This window comes from Arachis duranensis, chromosome 10, assembly GCF_000817695.3.
Source record: "Arachis duranensis cultivar V14167 chromosome 10, aradu.V14167.gnm2.J7QH, whole genome shotgun sequence".
Taxonomy (NCBI): Eukaryota; Viridiplantae; Streptophyta; class Magnoliopsida; order Fabales; family Fabaceae; genus Arachis; species Arachis duranensis.
Window position 1 is genome coordinate 85,405,655 of NC_029781.3, and position 10,849 is coordinate 85,416,503.

Sequence of the window (10,849 nt, forward strand, 5' to 3'; positions counted from 1 at the left end):
ATATACCCAAAAAAAAGTTTGGCAATCAAACTTAGGAAATTAAAATCCGCCAAAATCTTTTATTTTTAGGTGATTATTTCGGTACGATAATAAATTTATACATACTAGTACGATAAAATTGTGAACAAATTAAAACATTATAAATGGATTATATTTTTTATATCAATAATTAATTTTTTTTGTTTTAAATATATATCATTTCAATAATTTTACTAAATCATCCTCATATTTTAATAAAAATAAAAAATATTTTTTATTTAATTTTATAAAAAACTTAAATATCCTTCTTTTTTTTATATTAGACAAAAATTACCCTAATTCTTTTAATTTAGTCAAAATTCAATTAGCTTTAATTTTATCATTTTAAATTTCAATCAATTTAAAAATCAAAACTAAAATATATTTCATTATTCATAAATAATTCATGTACACTAAAAAATTGCTTCAACTCTAATAAACCCTAATCTAATCTCTTCCACCCCTTCATACAAGAAGAAGAACTCTAAAAAATTATTCTTCATCCTTTAATACCAATCTATCAACAAAGAGCAACCTTAGCCCTAAGAATTTTCATCAAAGAAAAACTCGGAATCAGCGACACACAAGAGGAAATCCTCGCCGGAATCCTCAACATATGCGCATTGCTTGGCTCCTTAGCCACCGGAAGAATCTCCTATTACGTTGGTCGACGCTGTATAATCTCCATAGTCTCCATCCTCTTCATGCTTGGTGCAATCTTCATGGGCTACGGCCCAAACTACGCAATTTTAATGACCGGAAGGTGCATCGCCGGCGTTGGCGTCGATTTCGCACTCATGATAGCCCCCGTTTATTCTGCAGAAATCTCCTCTGCCAAATTCCGTGGCCTTCTAACCTTCCTCGCCGAACTTTGCATCGGTATCGGAATCTTACTTGGTTATATACTAAACTACATATTCTAGAAATTCTTGCCATTGAAGCTTGGTTGGAGATTGATGCTTGGTGTAGCCGCAGTTCCTTCACTCGCCTTAGCTATAGGGATTCTCTTCATGCCAGAATCCCCAAGGTGGCTTGTGATGCGTGGCCATCTACCAAAGGCAAAGAAAGTTCTGCTGACAGATTGGTATTAAAGGATGAAGAACAATTTTTCAGAGTTCTTCTTCTTGTATAAAAGGGTGGAAGAGATTAGATTAGGGTTCATTAGAGTTTGAAGCAATTTTTTAGTGTACATATATTATTTATGAATAATGAATAATAAAATATATTTTAGTTTTGATTTTTAAATTGATTGAAATTTAAAATGATAAAATTAAAGCTAATTGAATTTTGACTAAATTAAAAAAATTAGGGTAGTTTTTGTCTAATATAAAGAAAGAAGGATATTTAAGTCTTTTTATAAAATTAAATAAAAAAATATTTTTTATTTTTATTAAAATATGAAGGTGATTTAGTAAAATTATTGATATGATATATATTTAAAACAAAAAAAATTAATTATTGATGTGAAAAATATAATTTAGTTGTAGTATTTTAATTTATCCACAATTTTATCGTACCGGTACGTATAAATTTATAATTGTACGGAAACAATCACCTTATTTTTAACTTTATTTAATGCTATGAACAAAATTTAATTGTTATCCTTTCATGCGCCTATTTTTTTTATTGCAATATTTAATGTATATAAAAATATTAATTGCATATATATTAAATAGCATATTATAAGTACATACGTTTATAAATTTACATTCTTATTAAATGAATACACATAATTTATATTTATAGTATTTAATTTATATTATAATAAGAAAGCATATTTTTATTTATTATGTAACATCTATATATTCATACACTTAATTTTTATAATTAATATATTTTTACAATTAATATTATTCAATTTTAAATTATATTTTATTATATATTTCAAATTATTTTACATATGTACTAATAAATCATGATTCAAAATATTTTAATATATTTTTTTAAAGACATTATACATTTAAATCAACATATAATTTTTTAAATCACCGTCTTTGATAATTTAAAAATTTATTTCATATTTTTCAAAATGAAAATAATTTATTCTGATTCATATATATTTTCAAATTGTACTATAATTAGATTTGAAAAAGAAAATGTCAAATACCTAAATTAATTTATTCAATTTATAAATTTATTCATAACATCCACAAGTTTATACACATAACATCCATACTTAAGTAAGATACAAATAACATCTAAGATTTTATATTAGTAACATCCATAATTTCATACACATAACATTTATAATTTAATACATGTAATATTCATAATTAACAAATTTTTGCAATTAGCATTACCAAATTTTAAACTATGTATATTGTTATATATTTTAAATTATCTTACATGTACACTAAAGGGTTATAATTTAATAGTTTTTATTTACTATTCATATGTATGCTTATTTATTGATTTTAATATGACGAGTTAATAATTATTTTTAAAATTTTATTTCTTAATTTTTGTTTATATTTTACCTTTTATTTTTTATTTTATAATAGTCTATATGTAAACTATGAGTTGTATAACAGAAGTTGTTAAATTCTCTAATTTAACATCTATATTTTTATACGTATAATATTTATAATTATATATATATAATATCTATAATCAATAAATTAGTGTTAATTTATTATTTTATTTTGCAAGTCATGAATTGAACCAACAATTTTGGATGTTTTTAATTTTTAATAAATAAAAATTGATCAAATTTAAGATGTTTTTATTTTTTATAAAATGTGTTGAGGAGATTTGAGATTTTTTTAAAATTAAAAATATAAGAATTTAAAATTTTTATTTGAGAGAAAAAATTATAGAAATATAAATACATATAGGAGTCTGCCGAAGACGAAGCCATTACGGCTCGCCTTTAGGTGTTCTCCTCGGGATTGCGTCATTTAAAAAACAATGGTCAGCACAACGTAAAAAAAAAAAAAACGCTCAGCACAACCTAAAAAAGTGGAAAAAAACCGGTCAGCACAACGTAAAAAAAACTGGAAAAAAAATTGGTCAGCACAACGTAAAAAAAAGCGTCATAATAATGAGGGAGAAATTTTTAGAATCTGATTCACATTAAATTTGGAATTAACTTTTAGTATAGTGAAATAAAGAAAGATAATTAATTATAGAAAAAATTAATTACGTTAATTAAATTAGAAGAGTGATTTACACTCTCTTATAAACGCAAATGTTATTAACCATATGTCTTTATTTATTATCTATAATATTTTGGCTACATAGCATTACTCATACCAAAATATATAATTTTTTTTAAATATTTTAAATAAAAACACATATAATAGTTATTATAATAAAAATCTTATGAAATTCATTAAATTCAATGGTTAATTTAATTTTAATATTAAAAATAATTAGTAATCATTCACTTGCTTCACCTGAGACCATGCATCCTAAAAATTGGCTATGCGAGAGTTTTGGAAAAGTCCATAACAACAATCCTCTTCAAACAAAATTATGAGTTATATAGTGTGATTTGATTTTGGCAATTCATGAGGTTATGGAACAGCAAACAGTTAGTATGGAATTCAAGCAACCCTTAATGCCCGCACTTTTATTCTTGCTGCTGCCAACCCTGCCAAACAATTAGTATCACAAATACCCTTTTTCTAATTTTTATTTTATGAGCTTGCTTTTTGTGCTAACTACAATTTTTTTATTATTTTTATTTTTCCCCCCTTGCAGTGTGGAGTCTGGTGACATTGATCTATCTGAGTTTCAAGAAGAGAACCAGGGTGATGATGGTGATAGAAATGACCCCCAACTCTTGCAGAAAATGCGGCAGATGGAACTAACCCCCAGCCGAAGAAACTAATCATAAGCTATGATTACTTTCAGAGAGTACCAGGGCACATCATGCATCTTAGATAGCACGAAGAAACTATTCTGCAACAAGGTGCCACTTGAAATGTTTGCTATTTGTTATTGAATATTTACTTCAATTGATTAGGCTCCGATAAAGGAACTGTATATCTTTCAATCAAGTTCTGAAACTTTGAATGCCTTTGTCTGCTCTACATCTAATAGTTATTTGTACAAAGAAACTTTTGCTATGAATATAACTAACCTTTATATGGTTAATTTTGTCTACATTTTGTCAACACCCTTCCAAGAATTACATTTACTTTGCTTTCAAACAAAAACAATTATTTTGGACGTGAATTGGTTTGAGTGAACTTCATTCATTTTTCATTTTCTTTCTTGTAACAGTGTTTTGGCAACCTTGGTGAATAACAAAGTTGTGCCTGACCAAGATTCAAAATTAAGATTGCTTAAAGATTCTGTTGTAGTTTGTATTGGTTGCAGTTCCAAGAGTAGTGAAAAAATCAAAGAGACAAAATTAGTACAGAAATTGTTGAACCATACTGATTGTTCATCAATAGAGTAAAATTATGTTATTCATAAATTATTTTTACTTTTAGTCTAGATTGTAGATCATAAATTTGATGTATTTAGGAATTTTCAATATTTTAAATTCTATATTTCTATGTAGACATTGTGAATGTTTTTGGTATTTATTTGAAAAGTGATCTATGTTTGATTCTTTTTATATTTTATCGAAATATAATTATTTATGAAATTAAGTTTTAATAGTGGTGGTAAATGTAAAATTAGTAAAAATTCTATAATTACAAGATTAGGAACAGTGACCGCTTTAGCGACCAATTTAGTTTTTTAGTTCAGGAATTAGCGACCAATTTAGTGACCGATTTTAGATTTTCAAATCAGGCATCGGCGACCGATTTCATCGGCGACTGATTTAACAACCGAAAAGTCGGTCGCCATTTAGCTACCAATTTAGCAACGGAAAATTTGGTCACCAATTAGCAACTGATTATGTTAGCGACTGATTATGTTAGCGACCAATACTCTTTGGTGAGGGGTTTGGTAGCCTTGTTCAAAAATCGGTCGCTAACTGTTAGCGACCAAAGTTGGTCGCTATTTTCTAATTAGCGACCAAGGTTTTAGCAACCACCAGAATCGGTCGCTAAGGCTTTAGCAACCAATTTTCAAGAAAAATCGGTCGTTATTCAGGTAATTTCTTGTAGTGCTACTTAGATTGTGTGGAAGATAAATTCTAATGATCGAAACTTTTTCTGGTGAATAATTGAAAAATACCTGATCTCACGCGAATTTGGATTTAATCAAAAGAGTGTTTGAGTTGAAACCAGAGTAGGTTAGGGTGTTAAATTTAGCTTGATTCAAAGGGAGGCAAATAAGCCACCCGATTGACTAGCTAAATATGGAGTTTTGGAAGCTATAGAGTCGGTCGAGTGGATTCTTCTAGTACCTTTTCGGTTGTGTTTGCTGGAGATGGAGCTTTTTTAGAATTTTTTATTTTTTTATTCTTTCTTTATCTTTTAGAGTTCATGTCACACAAAAAGAATAATTATCCATCGATAATAATATATAATTTGTGTTAAATTGAAATATTTACATTAGGATCTTATTGTTTCAAAGGTTTCTCTTTAAACAACATTTGTAGTTGAATTTGCAGATGTTGTGATGATTCATGAGTAAAATTTTCACATCCTCTTATTCTTATGTTAAAACCGATTGGAGTAAGTACAATTCAACGTGAGATAAAGTTTGCTTGAACCTTTTTTATTATCATGGCAAGAGAAAATAAGTATCCGTAGAGCAGGTACCCCTCTCCTGCCCTATCCCTATTTAGAAAATGCCCTCTCTCATTCCTTTTCTGTTACAGATCTTGGTTTAATTGTTTTTGCAAAAATAGCAGATACCCGCGGATATCCATGGGCATTGCCTTATTTTTTAAAAAAATAACATAAAACACACAACACATAAGGTAACACAATCTAAAATTTCAAACACAGTTAATGTTGTCCAATAGAAACATTAAATATCTAACATGACCACTTATAACTTTTATATATATGTGAGGATATTTTGGTAAAAAAAAATTTGTGGATCTTATGGAGCGGGTATATCCACCCATTGCATGTCTTCATCTCCATTTATTCATGGGACATTCGTTCCCACGGAGATTTTGTGAGTCCCTATTTAACTGTATCCCATCGTGAGTAATTGCTATAAGTACCTGTTTTTACGAATTTTTTTATCATCTCTAATTATGGCAATAGATATTAATATATTATATATAAATGTCATTACTAACATCTTACTTAAATATAATTATTTCATAGTACCATCTTCAATCTTAAAAACAAAATAATATGACTAAGATTGTTATCTTTGGAAACTTACCAACTTATTGTGTTTTTTCTTTAGTTAAAGCAGTTCTATTTGTATTTAGAGAGAGTTTTATTCTTTTTTTTGGTTAGTTTAAACACTTAACAAAATTGCTAAAGATAATAGAAATACACAATTGAATGTATAATATCTTGTTTTGAGTCTTGTGAAATAATAGAAAATAATTTGTCTCAAGTCGTTACGAAGTACAACTATTAAAAAATTTCTATCATGTTAACAACTATCTTAGATCTATTTTGTTATTGAGATATTATTGAAAGTCAATAGAATAATAAATAACCTCCTGACATATGATATTAAGGGCTATAGACTTATAACAATTCAAGAACAAAATATACGTACTTATAACTAGTATGAAGTATTTGCATCCTCTTTAAGTATTTAAGAGAAGCCGTGTATAATAATTTTTAGAACTTTTTAAAAAAATATTGTTTAAAATTTCACTTCCAAGACATTTATAAGGTAACTATATATGCATAGAAAAAAGAATTTTGATAAAGTGGACAATAATGATAAAATTTTATGGTCTATATAATACTAAATTATCACTACAAAAAACGTCGTTAAAATCGACGGCCAAATTGACGGCTTAGCCGTCGATAATATTGAAATTCGATGGCAAAATAAACGACGCAGTTGGTCGCTATAAAGCTTGTCGATTTTTCAAAATGCTAATAAAATCGACGGCTTTCATAGCCGTCGATAATAATCTAATAAAATCGACGTCCTTTCCGTCTGTAATATGGGTGTGAGAATTTTACATTCTTAATAAAATCGACAACATTGCCGTCAATATTATTATTTAAAATTGACGTCCTCTTTGTCGATAATTGATTCAATAAAATCGACAGCCTTTTGTCGATATTTAACTTAATAAAATCAACAACACTGTTGTCTATAATATGTTTAATAAAATCGACGCTAAAGCCGTCGATATTTAACTTAATAAAATCAACAACACTGTTTTCTATAATATATTCAATAAAATCGATGCTAAAGCCGTCGATAAGCTTGAATAAAATCGACAACGTTGCCGTCGATTTTAATAGTTATATGTTTTAATTTTTTTTTCTATTTGAAAAATAGTAAACCGTTAATACAAATAAACTTTTAAATATAAAATAAAATTTAAACAGAATATTAGATAACAAGACAAATAAACTTTTAAATATAAAAATAAAATTTATACTAAATATTAGATAATGAGTTTACAAACTTATCAAAATAATAAATAACCCTCTAACATAAAGACTCAAGACAAGATAAATAACTAAACTTAGACTTATATTCGTTTAAATTGCAATCTACTAATAATACAAAATATTCAAAGTAAAGTAATTAAATAATCTATTCATACTCGTCTAAATAATCATCTGAGTCATCAAAATCGTCGTCAGAATCATCCTCCCTTATTAGTGTGTTCATGCCAAAGTGGACCCTTTTATTAGTCATATCATCTGTCCTAATAACCTTTCTATCCAGCTAGTACCAACTTGTGTATGTTACAAATTAAATTGCTACATATATATTCATACGTAATCATTATATTGTACATTATTTATTCTTTGAAATTTTCTTCAGAAACTTCTATCCAAGTGACCTAAAATAAAACATCTCGGTCTCATCACTGTAACGTTTTCTTATGAATTGAGTCTCCATAATAATAATAATAATAATAAAATAATAATAATAATAATAATGTATCTATTGATATCATTAGCTCATCACTATTTTATTTAAAAAAAACTGACCCCATCAAGAGTTTGACACCAGAGGCTCATACATAAGGAAGGGTTTTTTTCCTTAATAATAATGTATTATGATACATATTTTGTGGACTTTATTGCCCTGAATTATAATTAAAATAATATTTCCTATATAAAAACTATATATTATAAACCATGGGCAAGTTAAATATTATATTTTATAATTTTGGTCAAGATTGGTGTAAAACACAGGTTCAGTGCTGTTGTCCTAATAACATAATTACAAGTGACCTAAGAATAGGATTCAGTTTGAGTAGTGTTGAACACACGGTTTCATAAAGATCCACAGATATGAGATGCAATTTAAGTTGAACCACACACTCATCAAATAATAACCAGAAGAAAATTCTTGGAATTTTACCAAACTTAAGCATCAGGGAAGCCAATTACTAACAACACGTAAGAATGGGAAGCCTTGAGAAGCTTGATATCTGATTGGAAGCCTTGAATCACTTCCATCAAAATACATAATCATAAAGGGAAAAAAGGGTACACATAGTTTGAAATGATGATTAATTAAAAAAGATCTCATACAGTTTTTTTCATTGTTATTAGAGCTTATTAGCTAGCTTCTACATGTTCTGATCATTTGCCTCTCAAAAACTGGTCTATAAACTACAGATGGCTCAAGTTTGGAATGAAAAAATAAATTAAAGAAACACATTATATAATTGATCAAAGTAAATAGATTAACTTATTTGTTGTTACATCTATCTGCGCTTTATGGAGATTTAGTTGCACTTCACAAAATCTCATTAACTGGCATCAAGTTTGGATTGTACAAACTAACTCCTAAAACTTGGTTGAAAGCACTTCGGCCAAAATAAATACATTATACCCTCTTGAGTACAGTTTAATTCTAGAGAACAGTCCACTAATGACCACTGTTATGGATCTTATCTATTAATCATAAATTAATGCATGCAATTCAGAGGCATTGAAATATAGCTAACAAGTTGAACTAATACCATAAGCACCATAATCTAAAACTAAACAGTGTAGTAATAGTACCAAAAAATATAATTGATCAAGGTAAATAGATTAAATAAAATCAAAACTCGAGCCATGACATTTCATTTGAAAACTTTTAATGATCAACAAATAAGTTAGCAATATTTATTTGTAATAAGATAGAACTTGAAGAAAGATGATAGTATGTGTTCCATTCAGGCATTTCTCCGAACATGTGGTGTGCAGAGTTCAAAACAGTAAATTTTAATCCAATCTAAGCAACATTCAACCCAGTAATTTCAGAAAGATACAGCTAACAACAATTTCAGTCCAAAAACACAAGTTTTAACAAATCTAAGCCTAACCAAAATTTCAAAAAACAGAATTAAAAAGCAGTGAAAATAAAGAAAAGAAATACAGGGAACAGGGGAAGGGAACCTGCATTGATGAAAGGAGGAAGAAGAACGGAGAGGCGGTGGGGTGGTGGTGATGTCGCGGTGGCACAGAAGGTCGCCGCCGCTGGTGGTTGCTTGTCGGTGCTTGAAGACGCGGACAGAGGGTGACTCCACGAACAGGAGTGTCGCATGCAGGAACGAATAAATAGAGAAATGGGGAAGAAAGAGAAGAAGGAAGAGAGAGAGGGTAGGCGATGGTGGTCGCCGGTGGTGGTGTCGGATGGAGGCGGTGGTGAAGCGAAAGCGAATCAACCAAAGGATACCTAGCTTGATTTGGGGAAGTTTGGATTTCTGAACTTTGGAAGTGGAAGTTGACGCGAAAACATGTATTTTTAGTGATAAAAATCGACGGCACATTTGTCGATTTTAATTAAAAAAACAACACACATAACGTCTATTTTATAGATTAAATTTACATCGTCCATTCTATTTTAGAAAGCAATTAAGACCGTTCAAATTTATCGACGGCAAAGATGTCGATATTTGAAATAATAAAATAGACGCCATATACGTCGATTTTAATATAAAAAAACCAACACATATAGCGTCTATTATATAGATTAAATTTAGACCGTCCATTCCATTTTAGAAAGCAATCTACACAGTTCAAATTTATCGACGGCAATAATGTCGATATTTGAAATAATAAAATAGACGCCATATACGTCGATTTTAATATAAAAAAACCAACACATATAGCGTCTATTATGTAGATTAAATTTAGACCGTCCATTCCATTTTAGAAAGCAATCAAGACCATTCAAATTTATCGACGGCAAAGTTGTCGATATTTGAAATAATAAAATAGACGTCACATACGTCGATTTTAATATAAAAAAACCAACACATATAGCGTCTATTATATAGATTAAATTTAGACCGTCCATTCCATTTTAGAAAGCAATTTAGACCGTTCAAATTTATCGACGGCAAAGGTGTCAATATTTAAAATAATAAAATAGACGCCACATTCGTCGATTTTATTTTCGACTTCTGGTTCGTCTGTAACATGATGATAATAGAGAAATAAATTAATGCATTATAAAAATATCGACGACTAGGCTGTCGATTTTAATATTTTTATTTTTAATTATTTTTTTTAGTAATATCGACAGCAGGCCGTCGAAAATTATCGGCGGCAGAAATAGCCGTCGATTTTTGGCGTCGAAAAACACGCTTTTTCTTATAGTGTATAACCACTGAAAATCATCTAAATATTTTTTATTGTATCAACAAACTAAATAAAATAGATATAAAGTACATGTTATTAAGGTTTTAAATTCAAATCATTACCCTTATATAGAAATAAAATTGAATATAAACTTATTATTATATGTAAGCACATAAGTTAATTTTTCAATTGTGAAATATCTTTTTTTGGACAAATTTTACCGAAAATAACATAAG